General features: G+C 53.7%; 1 protein-coding gene across 3 annotated transcripts in view; it reads left to right on the plus strand.

Annotated features, from left to right (window-relative positions):
* ST3GAL2 (ST3 beta-galactoside alpha-2,3-sialyltransferase 2) overlaps nucleotides 1-19923 on the plus strand; it is a 42331-nt gene continuing 22408 nt past the window's right edge. For 2 of the 3 annotated variants that reach the window (XM_053915216.2, XM_053915215.2), the window contains exon 1: nucleotides 1-231. The gene's annotated coding sequence lies outside the window, so the exon portion shown is untranslated. Of the gene's footprint in view, nucleotides 232-13642; nucleotides 14017-19923 lie in introns of those variants that run through there. The other variant, XM_024556092.4, reaches the window with a different exon arrangement.

The following is a 19923-nucleotide window of genomic DNA, read 5'->3' on the forward strand; positions in this document are numbered from 1 at the left end:
AGCCCGGCTGGGGTGGGGGGAGGGGCCGGGTGAGGCGGCGGCAGCTGCACGCTCCGGGAGGGCAGGGCTGGCAAGGGCGGGACTGGCCCGCTGCGAGCGAACCAGGGAGCGGCGGAGCTAACGGGTTCGGACGTCGGCGGTGGCAGCGGCGGCAGCGGTGGCTTTCTGCCTGGGCGGAGGCGGCGGCAAGAGCGGCGAGCATGGCCCGCGCGGCGCCCCGCGCCGACTGAGGTGCGCGGGTGGGATAAGGGCGGCCGGGATGCGGGATGCCTGGGGCCCCTAGCTGCTTCGAACCTCTCTGCGCGGGCAGCTGGCTCGGCCCAGCAGCCCAGACCGGCCCGGTCCACCCCGGCAACTTCCCCGGGGTTGGGGCGCTGGGTTCCCCCATGCGGGCGCGGGTCCGCTTGCGTTGGCCTCAATCCCTATCCTAGCCTTCTGCTTCTGCACATCAAGCTGCTCCCAGCCCTCCAGGCGCAACTGTTCCACTCCTTGGTAGCAGCTCCCAGCCCCAGCCCCAGCCCCAGCCCCAGCCCCAGCCCTGGGAGGCACTCTCTGCCCCAGTCCCGATTTCCAGTACACTACCTAGTTCTACCCCCAACCCCGCCATTCCTGGCTTCTGCCCTGTCTGGAGACCCCTGTCCCGCTTTTCCTGGTGAGAGGCTGTCTTTGCACCATCAGCACCTCTCCTCTTTCCCCTTCCTGGCAACACCCCCTGGCCACCCCCAAAAGCCCAGTTCTTTCTGATAAGACCTAAGAGCTTGACTGCCTTTCTACTTTGGAGAAATTGAGGCACAGCACAAGCCAGGAACTTGGCCAAGGCCATGCCCCATTCCTGTGGAGGCTGGCCCGAACCCATGCTCAGAATGGAAGAGTATTTCTTCTTTCCAATCATTCCTCTGTGGCTGGACCAAACTTCCCGGCCCCCTGCTGCAGCTCTGGGCTGATTTCACTTTAGTCTCCCTTTAGCTTTCTACCACTTCTGTTCCCCTGCTCCCCATCCTTCTCCATAGCTCACCTCTGGCCCTCTCTGCCTGCAGAGTCACCCACCCATTGCTTGTTTGCTCAAGTTAGCCTTTCCATTTTTATTTCTTGCCAACTGCATCCATCTCTCATTTTGCCTCTTGCCTTAGAGCTGCGTAAGACACTGTAGAACAGGCTATGGTGGTGTTAGGGGAAAGGGAGAGAAGTGCTGGTGGCAGAAAGGAATTGGCAGCCTCTTTCCGCCAAAGCTGCCGAGAGGGGTTCAGGGAACCCCTCTCACACTCCCTTCCTGTCTTTGAGACAGTTGTGTAGAAGCTGGTTGGCGGTCCCTTTCCCTTCTTCTGATTATGCCTGGTGGGCTCCAAAGTCCCTCTGAGATGGAGGGAACCTCCTACGTTGGAGATGGCATTGGTGGCGGCAATGGTGGCAATGGTGGCATGAGGAGTCTGGGAGACCACACCCTTAGGCCTCCTCTTGCCTCAGCTGCTAACTTTAGAGGGGGTCGTCGGTTCAGGGAAGGATGCCTGCCAGGTGCCCTGAGCTCTTTTGTGGACCAAGACACAGTGTCTGTAGGTGTAGTGATTTCAAGTTTAGTTGTAGTGTTTAGCATTTGAGGAACAGAGGGAACCAGGGCTCAGAGAGGTGGCTCAGACTTGTCTATAATTCAGTTTTTGGTTTTCTTGTCTTCCTTTAGCAGATTTGCCTTTGGGTTATCCCTTTCTGGCCCAGTGCTCAGTTTCCCAGTGGGAAGTAGAGGGAGAAAGGGAAATCTCTGAGCCATCAGGAGGCTCTGGGAGTGTGTTGGGGTCCTGAACAGGCAATCTTGATCTGAACCAGATGGTTCCCTGCTTCAGCATCCCCTCTCTCATCCCTCCCTCTTGGCTGAGCCTTTAACCTTGTAACTTGAGACTGGAGGAAGGGAGGCCAGGGGGCCAACTGTCTCTGTGTATGTTTATGTCTGCATCTACACACTCGTGTGCAAGCTTGCCAGGGGCCCGTGGGAGTGACTGCGTCCGGGAATGTATTGCTGTGATGTGCTGTGGCATGCTCACAGCTCTCTATGAACTTTCTGAGCCCCAACCCCAGATAGGGCCAATTTCCAAGCCCCTAGGATCATGGGGTGTGGCCGCGTGGGAGCTTTTCCCATATGCCAAACCTTTGGACCTGAGATACACCGCAGGGCAAGGACCACTCTTAAGAAATCTACCTGTGGTTGAGGAGTCCGAGAGAACAGCATTAGGAGTGTTCTCTTTTCTCCAGCCATGGCAGGAGAAGATCTGAGGGGTAGGGGTGTGGGGAGACTGGGGGGAAACTGATTCCTTTGCCTTGTTCTACACCACATCCTGCCTTGTATATTGTGTACTTGACGTTGGCCCTTATTGGACCGTGGAGGTTCTTCAAATGTGTCCTCATTTCCGAACTAACACAACCTGGCTTGGTCCTCAGCACATGGTAGGTGTTCAGGAAATGTTTGAGGGCCTTCCGATTAGAAGTTTAGGTCGGGATTCCTTGTAGTTGACCAGGTGTCAGAATCCCCTGGAGCGCTATTTAAGGCACAGATTTCTGGGCCCCACTCCAGTAGTTTTCCGATTCAGTCACTCTGGGTGGGGCCTACAGTGTGCGCTTCAGCCCAGCTCCTTGGAGAGAACACTTTGACAATCCCTGGTTTGGGGGCATCAGTAGTCGCTTGGGTTTAATCCAGGAGGACGTAAAATCTTAAGAGGGACTGTACTACCTTCCACCTTGTGTCCCCACCCAGTCTCATTCTCGCAGCTGTACTGGATCGGCTTTTTTCTTCTTATTCTCGTGCTGTCCAGTGTTGGCTCGGTCAATGGTAGGGGTGACTTGTGGTACCTGAGTTCCCAGTCCCACTGGAACCACATAGCAGACACTGCCCCATGGTTATTTGAAGGAAGGCCCCACAAAAGCAGGACATGTAAGATTTGGGACTTTGGAAACGGGCCATGGGCGTGGGGAAGCAGACACTGAACCAGGCCCTCATCTGCCCCGTCCCCGTTTCTCAGACCAAGCAGTTTGGCGTACTTGCAAGGTAAAGCCCTGCCGTGGCTGCACACTGACAGGAGGCCTAAGAATCTCAGAAATTTAGAAAAGTGGAGGAAATTTCTTACATTGTTCTTTTAATTTGTGGAGCGTTTCCTACCTGTTATTTTTCGGGGGGCTTATAAGACAGATAGATATAGACCCAGGCGGGTTACTGAGGAGTGGACAGATGCACTCTGGGTCACACAGCAGGCCCCAGGACTCCGGATTCGAACCTTTTGACGGAGCATCTGCCAAACCAGTAGCTGTAGTAGCTGGAATAAAATAATGGCTGCTGTTCCCTGAGCATTTACTACTAGCCAGGCACCGTGCTGGATGTTCTCCATGCCAGTTCCTCAGATCCTCATAGCAGAAACATTGCGAGACTGGCATCATTATCCCTATTTTGTAGACGAAGAACGGACACTTAGAGAACTTTGGAAACTTGCCCAGACTCAGACAGCTAGTAAGTGGAGGACCTGGAATTCAAACTCAGGTCCTTCTGACGGCAAACCCCATGCTCTCTGTCATTCGCGGTCTGCCTTGCCCAGCAAACCTGCCATTGTCTTTTGGGCTGTCTGCCCCCCAGAGCCTAGTGAATTTACCGAGCTTGGAACTGTGCTGGGTGGTGTGGAAGAGACAATGACCAAGTCACTGTCTTCTGGGAGGGAGTTAAGACAAGTGCACCAGTATCTACAGGGGAAGTCAGTAGGGGCAGCCAGTGGCTTCCAGGTTTGAAGGAGGTGGATGTCATCTCCACAGAGGGTTCAGAAGAGGCCTCTAGGTGGGGCCCTGAAGGGGCAGATGGAGTTCCGGTGGTGCCTGTGGGCTGGAGAGGTGTGCAGGCTTACAGGTGCAGAGGGCACAGCACTCCTAGGGAGTCTTCCCTTTTGGGTGGAGTGTCGGAGATGTATTTCAAAAAACAATGAGAAGATCCTGCTTGGTTACAAGCAACAACTTGGCTGACTTCTGCAAGAGAGAACTTCCTTGGAAGGCTATGGGGACTCCCAGAATCAGTGAGATGACTTAGGAACCCTTCGGGGTCTTAAGTTGGGTACTTAGGAGCCAAAGGCCAGCCTCTTCGTGATACCACTGTCACCAGGATAAATATGCTCCCTCTGTGCTCAGTAATTTTGTCACCACCACTTGGGATTCACCTTCAAGGGAGGAAATGCCTGGTTGGCCCAGCCTGGGCCATGCTCCCTCTCTTGGTCAGCGAAGGGCTGGTGGCGTAGTAGGCAGGCCCCCCAGACTGTGTCTGAAAACTGAAGTTCCCTGAAGGAGAGCAAATGGACACTGCAAAAGATCAGTCCGGAAATGTGCTTGACGACGACTTGAACAGGCCAGCGGGAAAGGGAGTACTTAGCTCTGGCAAATTTCTGAGCAGACTGGCAGCAGGGGATGGCCGGGTCAGAAGGGGACCAAAAAAGAAGGGAGGGAGGCATCAGAAAACTATAGATAGCGTCCAGGTGAGATCTAATGAAAGCTGGAACTTGGCAGTAGAAATGGAAAAGAGGGAACTGATTCTAGAGAGATTGCGAAAGTAGGTATCATCTTCTGGAACAGATACGTAATTGGCTGGGGTTTGACATTTCGGTGCCTGAGTGGGGAGGTCAGCTCCTTCAGCTGAAACAGGGCGGTCAGGGGAGGGAGCGTTTGCAGGAGAAGATGAGGTGTCTGCGCTTCCGAGGAGCTGTGTGTAGGGTGCTGTGGGCACACCAGGAACCCTGATGTGCTCCTTCCTTCTCACTCCAGGCTGCCTGATGTGGAGCCCTCAGCCCTGAGGAGGTGGCCCCCAAAGCCTGGGGGCCCTGTACTTCCAGAAAGCAGCTGGGGCTTTGTGACGAGGCTTAGCACATCTGAAGGTCTTATCACACTTCAGCCTGGGGTGGGCTTCCCCTTCCCTGCTCTCAGTTCCCTTGTCCCAGCTCCTCCCACCCCAAGTTCTGTGTACCCAAGCCCTTGCCAACCAAAGGGCTTGGCCCAGCTCAGCGGGGACCTTAGTTTTCAGGCTTTCCTCTCTCTCTGCTCAGAATACTTGTTGACAGTAAGTCCTTACTTACTATCAGGACAAACATCTCCAAGTGACATTTCCCAAAGAGAAGGCCTGAACTCTGCTCGCTCTCTGGGGAAAACAGGCTTTACCTCCAGTCATGCCGTGCACATGAGGGATGCCTGTGTGTGTCCCTAACCAGCCATTCTAGAATACTTGGTACTTATTTATAACTCATTATTGTAATTACAACATATTGTCTATTGAGCTTTCGTGTTGTCATTGCAGATCTGTCCTAAAGCTCCAGGGCATAGGCTGGCCTTCGAGCCACCCCGACTTCCTAGCGGAGAACCGGGGAAGTTGCTTCCTACAGGAATGGGAGGAAGGGACAGTGTCCTCTCTGGGGTAGGAGAAGGAGGACCTGTGCTGAAGGGAAATTCATCCCCGCAGATTCTCAGAGGGAAGGTCATCTTCCTGGAGTGAGGAGGCCCGTTCCCTTCAGTTGCAGCTCTTGGCATTCAGATACGCGTGACGTTTTGCCATCTATGAACAGAGCATACTACCGTGCGCAGTAAGGTGAACTGGGGACGAGGCAGGTCCGGAGAAAAATGCAGTTTTTCTTTATTGTTATATCAATGCTAAATTGGTATTTGTATAACAGTAATATTAAAACGAAAGAAATGTCAAACTCCAGCCTATTAAGTATCTGTTCTGGGATGGGATGTAGATAAACACCCTCAACCCCGCCACTTCCTTCAGGGAGATGTGGCCCTGTGAATGAGGAACCCCAGAAAGGGTAGCCGATAGCTGGCTGCCGAGGTGGGGCGGGGAGCCCGCTGCACAGGGGCGTCTCCTGCCTGGAGCGGCATTATTCTCTGCCCTGTAGTCCTGTTTCTCTTCTCTTCCTGGATTATGGTCTGTGTTTGTTAGTATCCTTTTCCCGTTTCTGTCCTCTTGCTCCCTAGGGTCAGGGCAGGAAGCCTGCCGGAGGGACACGGAGATCAGCCCCACCTCTGCGTGGTTAGGGTGCGAGCGCCCTCCTGCTCTCAAAAGGGCCAAGTTGCAAGGGTCCAGAGAAGGCAGGGGGCCCTGTGGTGTCAGGGCCTGACCCAGGGACCCCAGAGAGCCGTCCTAACCCAGCTCCAGCCTTTCTCTGCGGAGCCCTTCAGCGGGAAGTCCGAGCACCGCGGGCCCGCAGCCACCTCCCAGCCTGAGCAGATAGATCTGCAGCCTCTGAGGAAGAAAATCGGCAACACATGTAAATAGCTAATAGGTCTAGAGGGTACTGCTCTGGTGAGGAAAAATCAACAAGTTACTCATTTGTGTGGCCACAGGGAATTTGGAGGGGTAGTGAAGAGGGGAAGCTGAGAGGTGATTACCGGAAGAGGCACGGGTGAGGGAATTAGGGGGTGGAGTAAGGACCCCCCTGCCGCTCCTGTCGCCCCCACAGCCTTCCTCTCCTCCTCCACTCCCACTCCCTTCTTTTTTTTGCAGAGTCCCTTTGGGTTTCAAAGGGATATTAGTAGAAACCGGAATCTCCCCTCGCTGTAAGTAGAGCTCCCCACAATTCTTCATTGCCACTCAAGTTTAGTTACAGACAAGATACCAGTCATTTGACACTGGTGGCGAGCTGCAACCAGAGTCAGGAGAAAGTGAAAGTTTCTGCAGGCCTGTGCTGAGTGCTTCGGCTGTGCAGGTGGAAGAGACAGCAGCCAAAAGGAATGAGGCTGTGCGGACAGGGCAAGAGCAGGGAGAGAGCCTCTGAGATCCCCCTTGCTCCTCCTCGCTTGGTATCTCTGGGGGAGGCGTGTGGGTCTGGGGATGCCAGGCCACAAGGGAGTTCCCAGGGGTCAGCCTTCTCTCTGTTCCACCCCGTCCCAGAGGGTTCGGTGTTTCCCTGGATCTGCGCCTGTCAAGCTTCTGACTGGTGCCTGGGGCCTCCAGCGTAGCTCAGTAGGAGACCCTAGGGACCACAGGTAGCGGGGACAGGAAAGCCTGAAGGGGGTGCGGAGAAGAGTGAGGACCCTGTCCAGGCTCTTCCAGTGTTGGGGGACCCACATTGGCACTTTGATAGGAAAGTGCTGTGAAATGGGGAGCAGGGTAAACAATTTTATTTGAAGCAGGTTTAGCCACAGGCCAAAGTGGCAACTGTTTGGTGAAGGAATGTCCTCAGTCCTGAAAAGCAATTCACGGCTTGACCCTAAAGCAAACTTCTAGGATGAATGTGAGTTCTAGTCTCTCTAGTGGCATTCCCTGTACTCAACACAGAAGATACCTCACTTCCCTTCAAACTGGGTGATGTATTTTAGAGGGTGTCTTCTTTCACTCAGGCTGCCTGTCCTAGCGATTCCTGACCAGATCTGTGGGCCTGCCCAGCCATTCACGCTGGGCAAAAAGGAGAGAAGCCAGCAGGTCCTCTGTTGGCAGTGAGTGAGGCCAAGGTGAGGCCTGGGCTGGCAGAGGGCCCAGGAGACTCCGGGTGGGGCTGTTTGGCTCTTTCGAAGGGGAAGCAGCTTGTTTGATCAGGTGTCTCCTCAATGGTTTTCATAGTCCAGGGCCCAGTCTGCTTGGTTGCACGCAGAGTTCTCACTGCCCTAGCTACCCACAGCAGGGCTGGTGCTGTGTGACCCGGGACAAGCTGCTGCCCTTCTCTGGGCCTCAGAGTCTTCATCTGTGAATACAGAATTTGAAGACCTGCTAGGGATTTGTTCTCAAACCATGGTAGACCCTGCAGAGGAACACCATAATCTGAGAGGGGACGTAGTGCTGGGGCCACAGGATTCCACAGTGTGGTCCAGACGTCTGTGGGAATCACTTTGACTGTTCTCCTAGCCTGCTTGGAAGCGCCGATCAGCAGCCAGCCTGCTCTGCTATCTGGAGGACTTGGGCTCCCCGCAGCCAATGGAGCTGTCCCCTGGCCTCCCATTGTCCTCATGCCCTCAACCCTTGCTCTGGCTGTGTGATGGGTTCAGGCAGAAAAGCCCATCTGGTTTCTCATTACATTCCTCCCCTCCTACACTGGCCACCAGTTAGGTCCTGGGGCGACTGTTTACAGTGTTCCCGTTCCTTTATGCTCCCAGTGTCCCCACCCACCCCCTGTGCCCTGCGCTCTGCTCTTGTCAGTTTTTTCCCCCGAGAGCCAAGCCTGATCTCGGGAGGGAGGGCCCAGGTCATTAGCACAGACATGTGGCAGGTCAGCGGAGAATTGAGAACAGCTGGAAGGGGATGCAGAGGCCTAAACCAAAAGGGCAGGGGATGACTGGGGACCTTGAGGAGACTAGTTTGGGCAGAGCGTAAGGTTTCTTGGGCCATTGCCAAAGAAGGAAGGGCAAGAAGGGGCAGTCTGGCCCAGAGAGGGGCCTTGAGACCCACCCTGGCAGGGGGGAAGGCACAGGATTTCTGCCCTGGCTGGACTGGTCGCACGGGATTGTGCTCACAGGAAGTGTGGGAAGGGTTGTTAATGACTGTCCCCCACAGGCTGCAGGCTGCCAAGGGTCAGTCTGATAAGAGGGAAGAGAGAGACTCCTTGAGTTTTATCCTCCTGACAGCTGCCTTCTCTCTGCGGGCCCCACAGACACTGACAGCCTATTGTGCTGCTCTTGCTCTATCTCCTCTCCTTCCTGAAATGCACAGGCCCTGGCTTCAGCCCAGCTGGGTTTCCCCTGCCTGCCCGCCAGCTCCCTTCCCATCTGTGGTCAGATGAGGTCCGCACTGGGGGAGGGTCAGTCCTGGCAAGACCGAGCCAATTCTGTGCCTGACTTCGGGGTGGGAGCCATCTAGGGTGGGGCCAGGGCTCTGGGCAGAGCAGCGACTCCCAGACCTGGTTGGTCTGTTTCGGGGCCCCAGGTCTCAGCCAGCCAGACCTGGGGCCCCAGGGCTTTGGGGGAGTTCCACCTTTGCCACAGCATTGGGAGATCCAGCTGTTTTGCTAGGAGTGGGGATGGGATCTGATGGGGTCTGCGCGGGTCACTTTGGCCTCCCTAGTAGAATGAAGTGGAGGGGTCTCTGTCGTAGATCTGGGGCTGCTGTAGTGAAGGATGACAGTTCCTTGGGTAATGTGATGATGGTAGATGTGGAGAGAAATGGAAGGACGAGCAGTTCAGGTGGTAGAAGGCAGGTGGACTTTGTAAGAGGTTGCCTGACAGGAGGCTAAAGGAAGGAGGAGCCAAACATGACTCTCATGTTTCAGGTTTAGATGGATGAGTTTGGTGTGGGGCAGGTTGAGTTTGGGGTATTTTTGGGTACCTCTAAGGTACATCATCTGGGGGCAGCATCCAGAAATGAGTGGGATAGATGGGTCTGGAGGGCAGGGCTGTGTCAGGCATGTTTTGAAAAGCCACGCACCATTCTTAAGAGGCGAAGAAACAGGTTTGGAAAGGGTTCCTCCCAAAATCCGTTGCCGGGTGGAATGTAACCTAGGGTCCTGACTTCCCATTGCATTCCTTGTCCAGGGTCATCTCCTCTTCCCTGACCACTTCAGCTGGCTCGGGGCCCGGCCAGGCAGCAAACGTCCCCGCCCCTCGTAGTTTTCCCTGTGGTTTGGGGACCCTGATGTGGGCACCGCCGACCCCAGGCCTCCAGGAAGGCAGAGCTGAGCGTGTTGGAGCCTCCCTCACCATCTGCGCATCTGGGTAGTGTCCCTGGCTGAAGAGGGCCTTGGGTCCTGGCCAGATCTCAGCCACTGCCAGGAACCCCAGAACCACTTCTGTTCCTGTGGGCTCGTGGGCCTCTAAGCTGGGTTGACCTATCAAGGACGGGGTTTTTAGGGACAAGTTCAGGACAGCCCTTCTGTGTCAGATAGCAAGCGATACTGTCTTAAGTGGCTTTTAAAAATTCTTTGAAATGAAATGGAAAATGGTCATATCTGTGTACAAGATTGTATCAGTTGGACTTCTTCAGTTATAAAGGCCAAAAATCTAGAGTGCCCTTCGATAAAAGGGAACCTGTGGACTTGTACCTGCGAGAATTGCTGGCTACGTACAGGGAGGATGAGGGGCTCAAACAACAGCCCTGTCACCCTGCCCTTCTCCGTGGTGATGCCATTCAGTTCCCTGTGGTACAAGGTGGCTGCCACCTGTGCCAGCCCCCATCCCCTGAGCAGCCCTCACCAGGATTACCGCGGGAGTCGTGGGATCACTTGGAATTGGGTCCCATGCCTAACTTTGAACCGAGGATGGTGGCTGAGTGCGTTTGGTGCCCTGGCTGGCCAGGCCTGCGTTTCATGGCACAGACGTGGTTCCCAAAGGGAAAACGGGTGTCATCCAATCTAAAGGCGCCATGTACTGGGGCACAGGCAGTGCGGGGTGTGCATTTGGGCCCTTGGAGACTTTTCGGTGACTCCCAGCCTGACTGACATGTCAGAAACACACTAATAAGGACTTACTGCCATTTATTGATTTACCTCGTTAAAAACGAAATGCTAGAATGTGGAATGGAACTTAGAATCACTGAGTCATTCCATTTACAGAGCAGGAAGTGGCGGTTGAGAAACTTACCTTATATCCTGAGAACAGAAGCCTGGTCATCTGACTTGCAGGCCGAGGGCTGTCTCCAGAATAATGTGTGGCATCTTTTAGGGAGGAGCCCCTTAGGTACCCTGGCTGCCACCCACAAGAAGGCATTCATCCCGTGCACTTCAGGACAGAGAGCTGACATAGGCAGGCTATTGCAAATGGTCACTTCTTCACGGTGGCCCTGGGCCATTTGCATGGTGGTTGGTGCTATGCAGGGGTCTGTCTGAGATGGGGAGATACTCGATACTCACTGTGGCTTAACCTGTCCCAGTAAAAAGAGGAGGCACTGGCCCTATTCTGGCTGGCTTCCGCCTGCTGCCGCCTCCGTGCCCTCTCGGTCTCTTCCGTCATCTTGGCTTCTTGAATGCTTACTCCTCTGTGTCGTCTCCTGCTGGGGCCTGTGTGAGGATGTGGCTCCAGGGCGGCTGTGCCTTCTGGGCTTTGTTGGGGTGTTTCCTGTTGGGGAGAGGTATGCCGCTCTGTCTTCTCCCTTGGAAGAGAATGCCCAGGACAGTGGTGCTGGTTTCGGGTACATACAGACAGCATGATTTTGGCCTCAGTTCCCATCACCCCCAATTTGTGAGGGTCTAGGTTTTTGACCCAGCTTGGCAGAGCCAGGAATGGGGTGTTGTAGAAAGAGCTCCGGGCTTCGAGCCTGCAGTTTAGCCAGAGGAGACCTCATGTTCAATCTGACACACGCTTCTTGCCTTGGGTGGGTCACTCCCCTGGGCCTGTGGGCCAGCAAGGCAACGCTGTCACTGTGAGGGGCTTCGGGCTATTGACAATCTGAGTTACATGCGAACAAAATGCTGGAGGTCCTGGAAGCTGGCAGGCAGTTCCCACCGGCACCAGGTGCCCCGGGGAGTGAGGTGGGCTCTTCCGAGTTTGGGACTGAAGTCCTCTTTCATTCCGACCATCTATCTTCTCGGGCGCATTTCTTCCTGCCCTTCAGATGTGTGCCGACAGCCACTTCTCTCCGGAACTGTCTGCCAGCCCAGACTGACCAGTGTGCTCTGTTTGCCCTTCTTGCTCAGCTCCCAGAGGTTCTCCACTCTGCCTCTTTCTGTCTGGGGCTGTGTTCTGAGCCTGGGCCAGACCTCCCTGTTCCCTTGGGCTTAGCCACATTGTCTGCTCTTGTCCCTGCCTCCTTCCTCTCTGTGAGGCTGCAACTTGGTAGGACCTCGGGTACATAGTGTTTTGCAGCTTACAGTCATTGCTTATTTCATCTTGGCAGGGACTGCGAGATAAATAGGGCAGGCATTATCATGCTCATTTTACAGATGCAGGGCCTGAGGCCCAGAGAGGTATGATTTGCCCAAAGACACAACTGTCAAATAGAGCAAGTCCTGCATTGAGGTCCTCTGGGTGTAGTCCAGGGTATGCGGCAAAATGTTAACTCATAGGCACATATCGGGTTGGGGGTACCCCAGTCTCACCAAGGAAGGCCAGGGGCGTGAAAGCAGGTGCTGGCCCCACCCCTGCGCAGCCCCTGTCCCAAACAAGCACCATCATGTGGGCCATCACCGTGTAACCAAAGGTACATAATGGAGCCGGACAACAGAGACCACTCCCTGGGGACCATCGTAACAGACCCTGGTCTCTGTATTTTTCCCCTCCCTGCTTCCTCAGAGCTGACAACAATAATGCATGTCACGTTGGATCGTCTTTGCAGGGAGCAAATATAACTCAGGCCAGCTCCGGGAGGAGGAATGGCGGAGGGGACTGGGAAGGGTTCCTCTCACTTGAGAGAGTATGGGGTGTTCCTCACACATGCCCCATACCCTCTCTGTCTCCCCTCTCCCTTCCCCCTAGGGGAGTGGGTCAGAGGCAGTGCAAGGGGAAGGCTGCCTTTGTGCCTACTCATAGCAGCTGATACTGCCACTTTCCAGAGGTGGTGAAGCGGATTACCTAGCAACCTTGGGGATGGTTCTTCCTCCCAGGGGCCCTGCCAGAGACAGTCCTGGCATATGATCAGCTCCTCAACGAAGAGGAAGATTGCTCAGCCAGAGCAAGGGAAAAATGAAAGCAGGCGTGTGTTGGGCGTGACCCAGCCTGCAGCTGTGTTCAATTCACCAGCTACCTGCTTGCTGCGTCCTCGAGAGGAACACCTGTGACACAAGGAAGGGCGGGGCACAGGGCGGGAGTTGGAGCTGGAAGTTACCCGGCACCAGGCTCGGCAGGGGCAGGGGCGGGGCCTGTAACTGGAACTTCCGAGGTCTCTGTTGGAAAAGTGACGTCCAGAGGACACAGCAGTCGAGCAGAGGGCGGACTCCGAGCTCTTCCATCCTTTTACTTCACTTCTTTCTACCCCAGCTCCTGGGGGAGAGGGGGGACACTGCTTCCTTTTAATTTCCTGGTCCAAGCATGGATGCAGACACCTTTGGGTTTCTATTAGCATAGCTGCCACAGGCTGACCTTTTCGAAAGACATGACTAAAGATAAAAGAGGAACAAAAGAAAGCTAAAGATAGAGTGAATGCAGAATAAAAACAGTCTGGCTCACAATATACAGTTACTGGTTTGTTTCCAAAATACCCTACCCCCTAGACACACTTACTATTAGGGCCAGCACACCTCTGCACCTAGAGTCTCTGGCCCCCCCGGCACTGACATGTCTCCCTCACCCCCAGGACACATCCCACCATGAATCCTCTCCAGGACAGCCGCTCCACCCCCTGGTCGGCTGCTTGTCCCCCCTTCCTCTCCGCCCAGGGCTCATTGGTTGGATGGGGCAGTGTGGCTCCTTCCTTAGACCACATAGGGGATTGGTACCTACATGACTGTACCTTGTAGGAGTGCCATTTATTCTTAGCAATCCTTGTTCTGGGACCCATCTCTTGACACAGTGCTCAGGCCCCAGCTTAGCCAACAAGATGCCGTAAAAGGGCTGGTGGCATCTCCAACGTTTGATTTTGGCAGGAACTGTACAAGCTCCCCACCCGGTTCCTTCCTCCCACCGACCATGAGAACAGAAACTAATAAGCTGGTCTGGTTGATGGAAGTTTGGGGATGAATTAGGGGAAAGATTGTTGTGTTTCTTTAAAAAACAAGAACACTTTGAAGTCACCTAGTCTAGATATAGGAAGTAGATAAGAACCTGACCACAAAACTGAGTTCCCAGCCTCCTCCCCACCTCTGCATCCTGTCTGGCATGTGAGTGGTGCCCAGGAGCCAGGCAGGTCTGCACACTCCAGATCAGTGCCTGCCAGAACGCGTGACGCTCCCATTTCATCCAAATGTTCAGTCACCAAAAAAAATCAGAAGAACCACCACCTCGCAGTGGACTGTGGGGGACAGAAGAAGGGAGGTCGTTGTCAGTTACAGTGCACTGTCCCAACGCTGCTACGGCTGAAGCCCTGCTGAGCAACCTGCCCTGTGCACTGCGGGCCTGTCTGCCTCCAGCCCTGGTTGTCACTTTCGTGGTATTGCCTGGTCTCAGAAACTTTGGCAGGCATTCCACCTGAGTGCCTTGGCCGTGCAGACTGAAAAGGTAAGCCATGGGTCTTACCAGCCCCATGGGGCGTTGCTGGGGCTGACGACAGACAGCCTTGTTCTTACCTGCCCCTGCGGGTGAGCACCGGCCCTCGCTGAGTGAGCTGCGCTGCTCCTGACTCCCAGCTGCTGGGCTGGGAGAGGGGTGATCCAGAACCAGGGCTGGTGCACTCCGGGGAGGGGCACTTCTGGACTCTCCTGTCCCAGAGGCTCTGTCAGCACTCTCGGGGCTGGAGCTTGTCCTGTGTCGGAACTTTGGGCCAAGCCCATTCTAGGTTTTGACCCCAGCCCTGCAGCCTCCCTGCCAGTGAGGCCATCGGTCACCTTGCTTCCGGGGCCTCTTTCTTGTACTTCACAGTTCTGGGGGTTGAGTTATGACCTCTCCCCCGACATGCCTCCCTATCTTCCCTTCCCACAGAGGGTAGATGCTAGAGTTTTAGGTTGAGTCCTTCACTCTGGGCCTGGGCTAAGGCCTGGCTAGAGTTTTGAGCCACAGAGACTGGTCTGTAATCTAGAAGCATAACTTCTCCCTTCCCTAGGTGTGTGTTGGGAGGACTTGCATGTACCCTAGCTCAGCCCTTCTCCGTCAGCCCCTGCTGGGACCTAGCAGGCCCTAGCTTCCTTCAGGGTGGCCAAACTTCCAGTGCTGACAGGTAGAGGGAATGGAACCCAGTGCAGAGCCCCTTGTCACGGTCCAGGCTTGGAAGGGGCAAGAGAGGGCGGTGGTGGAAAGCAGAAACACCAGTCCTGTTCCTTTACCCCAGGTGAGGGCAGGAGTGATCAGATTTGGGAATGCCTGGTGTTGCTCTCCAAGGCCTGGGAGAAAGAGGGCTGTTGGGAGTTGGGGGGGAAGGGGGAGCCCTGCCCCTGTCTGCTGTCTTGTATGGCATTTGCCCTTTGCCTCCAGGCCCTGGAGCTTCCTCCTCAGTGTGTGTGCCTTGCCCTGCGTGTTCTAGGGAGCCGTCTGGGTGAGCTGGGCTGTGTTTTCACAGGCTGAGTCCCTGCCATGTGGGTGTATTTGTTGGGGGTGAGAGGGCTGAAGGTTACCTGGAAAAACCGTTCACTTCTCTTTTAACCCCCTTCCAAGCAGGGTGGTGGAATGACACTCTCTTCTAAACATTCTCTTAGACCCACTCTGGTCCTCCCGCTGCAGGGGAGGGGGTGTGTGTGTTTGGGGGGCCAGTGTTGGGGAGGATGGGATTAACCCATGGGTTAACTCTGCTCTGAGAAGAGCAAAGAGAGTTCCCTTTGGTAAGAGTGAGTTTGACGGGTACCACGATCCTTTTTCCCAAGGGGCGCTGTAAGTCGAGGATTGACTCCCCTCTTCTTGAAGCCCTCGGCTTTGCCCTTCACTAGTGCTCTGGCTGGCTGAGCCCATCTGCTGGCCTCTGGGATAGGCCATGGAGTCCTGTCACCAGCCCCTATCTCTTTAGAAGGCAAGGCCCACAGATGGGACCTGGGATGCCCGTCTCTGAGGTTAGCTGCCCCCTGATACCCTTGGGAGGGCAGCCCTCCTGGGGGACCCCTGGGTGGTGGGAAGCCTGGAGGGGCTTGGGAGAGTCCTCAAAACAGCAGGAGCTTCAAAGCCCTGGAAAGAAGGATTCTGCTAAAGGGTAGTGATGTAGCTACACACAAGGAGGGAGGGGCCTGGGGTTCCCCCCATGCTGTCTGCTGCTCTGGGGTGGCAATAAGTAGTTGCTGAAGGAATGCCTTCTCATTCTTCTTTTGAGATTCAGATCATAGCCCAGACATCCAGATGAGGGCAGAGGAAAAGGAGGGCTGGGCATCTTCTCTGCCTGCTTTAAGAGTGTGATCTGAATCATAAAGGCGGTGGATAGCTGAGCCACCTGGTGCTCTAACCTTATCTTCCAAGGGAATTAGAGCAGACTGTTAGCACCCTCGGTCCCTAACCTTGGGAGGCAGAGCTGGGCAATAAAGTTTAAACCCCTAGCTTTCCAGACTCCCCTCTGGCTTGCCCTGGGCCACCATTCCCTTACCCCACTCCCTCCTTTCTTTAAAAGTCCCCAAAAAGCCCTGGCTGGTGTGGCTCGGTGGATTGGGTGCTGGCCTGCAAACCAAAGGGTCACCAGTTCCATTCCTAGCCAGGGCACATGCCTGGGTTGTGGGCCAGGACCCCAGTTGGGGGCGCACAAGAGGCAACTGCACATTGATGTTTCTTTCCCTCTTTTTATCCTTCCCTTACCCTCTCTCTGGAAATAAATACAATTAAAAACAAATAAGTAAAAGTCTCTAAAGAAATTTAGATTTGTTTCCCAGTCTCCTACCTTCAGGATTTTCTACCTGCTTCTCTTAATGTCTGAGGCTTTCGACCCTGTGGAGAAACCCCTTATTAACTGTCTTTTCTAGACTCTTGCCACCAAACTATGGCACACAAACTCTGTAGTCCGATGAGGTGACAGGCTGTGTGACCTACCAGCCCTGCCACAGGATGGACGTGGCACTCCTTTCTGTGCAGCCTCGGGGTAAGGGTCCCTGGGACAGAGCTGATGCTGGAACCTCAGGTCTGTGCTGTACACCACACCTACCTGGAAGCTGCTACCTGCCGCTGCAGGGAAGGGAGAGGCACTGCCTGTGGTTAGCTGGGAAAGGGGCTCTGCAGCAAGACCCTGGCAGCGCTGTTCTGGGGAGGCTGGGGTGGGGTTATGGGTGCTGAGGAACCCATGATGCCTATTCATGGTCATGGGACTCCAGCCCACAAGAGTTGCCCAAGCTGGAGCTGGGACTAACAAGTTGTTTTTTGTTTTTTTAAGATTTTATTTATTTATATTTAGAGAATGGGAAAGGGAGAGAGAAAGAGAGGGAGAGAAACATCAATGTGTGGTTGCCTCTTGAACACCCTGTACTGAGGACCTGGCCCTCAACCCAGGCATGTGCCCTGACTGGGAATCGAACCGGTGACCCTTTGGTTCTCAGGCCGGCACTCAATCCACTGAGCCACACCAGGGCAGAAACTGTGGTTCTTAACATGCAAAAACCTGGAGTATAGACACTGAGCTAGGATCTTTATGCTTCTCATCCTTACAGAAATCCTCCGAGAGGGGTGATATTCCCATTTCACAGATAGGGACACAGATCAGAGAGGTTAAATAGTTAACAGCTGGCAAGTGGCAGTGCCAATATGTGAATTCAAGTTTTCTAGGCACTTCCTTCTTTGGGGAGGCTTTCCTGGAAGGGGGCTGTGAGCTGGGGTGAACAGATGTGAGATCTGACAAGTCCTGAGCAGGGAGGCCTGCGGTGCCCGGGGGACCATCCAGAGGGAGACCACGTAAGCAGCCCCTGCTGACGGAATACTGAGAGTGGGGCACTTCGGCCGTTCCTATGGCCCAGACAACTTCCATCACTTTTACACACATACCTTTCCCACTGCCTCCAATTTGTTACATCGGGTTCTACCAGAGTTGGCGTGTTTCTTGGCAGTCCACGAGCAGTCAGAGAAAGCTCTCACTTCTAGAATGTCAGAGCTGGGAGAGTGGGGGCAAAGTGTAATTATCGCTTGCATCTGCACACTTGCATAATGATTTACAAAAATGGCTTCAAAGCATTTTTTCATTGCCATTATTTCTTGTTCTTATAACCCTGGGGTTATGTAGAGAGGGTAGTGGGACAAATCTGTTTTGATGCTTAGCGTAGGTAGGCCAGTGTTAGGTCCCACAGTGACAGGAAGCGATGAATTACAAATAACGTGATCTCTGCACTTAGTTTGTATTTTAAGTGAAGGAGATAGACACGTCTTTTTAGGTTCCGTGTCGGATCAGAGTACAGGGTCTGGCACAAAGAACACCCCTTATTTTTATTATGAAATCATAAGCATATAATGCTGTAAAATAACAATATCACACTCAAGCACACCATATGGCATTTTAAGTGAAATGTTCAAATCAAAACTATAAATTATTACACCCGTATTATTACCCCACCAACCACACTTAAGCAGGCGTTACTTCTGCTGTACCCTGTGTATATGGGCCAGATTTAGCCCATGGTCCAAACGAGTTTATAACCCTTAGAGGGTAGGTAGGGTATTGTGAGAGATGAGGCTTAGGAGGGTGGCCTGATGTGGCGATCTCTGGATACAAGTGTTAAGGAGTCTGACCTTGGCCCCGTAAATAAGGGTAGCCCGTCCCATCTGGTATGCTTCTGAGTGCAGGAAGATGGTGAGTACATGTCTGAAGTGCTGTATGGACAAGCTAAAGAGGCAGTTGAGAAAGTAGGTCCAGAACCCAGGGTCGAAGGGCAGGCTGTTAGATTTGAATTGGGTGGTGCATAGTAGAGAAGCAAAGAAGGAGAGGGCTGAGGGCAGAACCTTCGGGGTCCCTCAGCAGCTCCAACAAGGAAGGCCCGGGTCCAGAAGGTAGATCGCAGAGACTTGGAAGTCAGAGTGCTGGTCGGCAGGAGCAGGTGGGAGATGATCGTAGAGGAAGAGGGCGGAGGTTTTCCAATTGTTAAAAAATCCTGGCCTGGGAGGAAAAACGGCTTGTTGCCTGGTGACAGCCTGGACTAGAATTTGGCTCCTGATCCCATTCCTCTTCAGATGTAATGGACACTAAAGGCTGGGCCTGCTGCAGGCAGGTTGGGGACGGGAAGAGAGTCAGCTGGGCCTTTCATCAAGGCTGTCCATGTGGCCAAGATACATTTTTCCCTGTGAAAGGGTAAAGTGGCGTGGAAGAGGGGCTGGAGGCTGGGGTGGCCTTCCCCAGTTAAGGCCTGCCCTCATCCCACTGTGGACTGAAATGAAGGGAGGGGTGGGGGTGGCAGAGCAGTTTTAATTGGGGCTTTTGATCAGCTTACCCCAGGCTATCACAGTCTGCTTCCTTCAGTGTGCTGGCTAGAGTTCTGTGAATCTCATTGGAGATGGTTTGATATGCCTTCCCCGGAGACCGTCCTGGCAGGGATCCCTTGTTCCCCGGGACAAACGGTTTAATCCAACTCATCCCGTCAAGATGGCACTGTAAAATCTATACTCTAAACACATAGCAGCCATACATAAAGAGATAAAATTCTAAACATATAGTTAGGCATCCCCCCTCCCCCCACACAACATGATAAACATCTTTGATGAAAAATGGGACAGGAACACAAAGAAGAGGTCAGGGCTGAAGCTGCAGGCCCACTGGTCTGAGTCTGCAAGCAGGCAGAAGTAGCCGGGAATCTGGGGTAACAGCTATAAAGTGCTGCGCATGAAGCATGGAATTAGAGCTCGTCCACTGCTGGACCCGGGGCTGGGAAAATAGGCTGGAAAAAAGTTGCTTCCAGCCCTTCGCTGGGGTCCTCACAGCCTGGATGCAAGCCGAGCTGCTGCTGTGAGATGTTATTCTAGATTGGGAGACCCAAAGGCCCTGGGGAAGCAAAGGTGAGAACCCTTCCACGGGGAGAGAAAAGTAAAATATCAGATCAAAGATGAGCTTGCGCACTGAAGTGCAGAAACACTAATGCGAAAAAAAGAAAAAATCAAAAATTTACCCCAGAAAAAATGAAAATAACGATCGGAAAAGTCTTTCACATAAATTAGGTTTAGGATCCTCAAAGAGATAAGGAAACATGCAATTCATTAGAGAGAAAGTATGAACGAAAAACAAGAATATATGAGTATGAAAATTTTCAATACAAAGTTCTGGCAGTGAAACACAGTGTCCTTTGAATCTGGAAGAATAGGTAGAGCTCTCCTGGACACAGGGAAGTCATGAATCGGGAGCCGATACTGAGGAGTCTGTCCAGGATGCAGCGTAGACACGGAGTGCAGGTTGACAGGCTTCAGCCTGTGTCCAGTAGGAGTTCCAGAACTGAAGAAACAGCATGAATGCCAAACAGAATAGATACCTGGACGCGAAATAGCGAAACTGCAGATGAAAATAAAGAGAAAACATTGAAAACTACCAGAGAAGAA

Source organism: Desmodus rotundus, chromosome 12 (genome assembly GCF_022682495.2).
Source record: "Desmodus rotundus isolate HL8 chromosome 12, HLdesRot8A.1, whole genome shotgun sequence".
Classification (NCBI taxonomy): domain Eukaryota; kingdom Metazoa; phylum Chordata; class Mammalia; order Chiroptera; family Phyllostomidae; genus Desmodus; species Desmodus rotundus.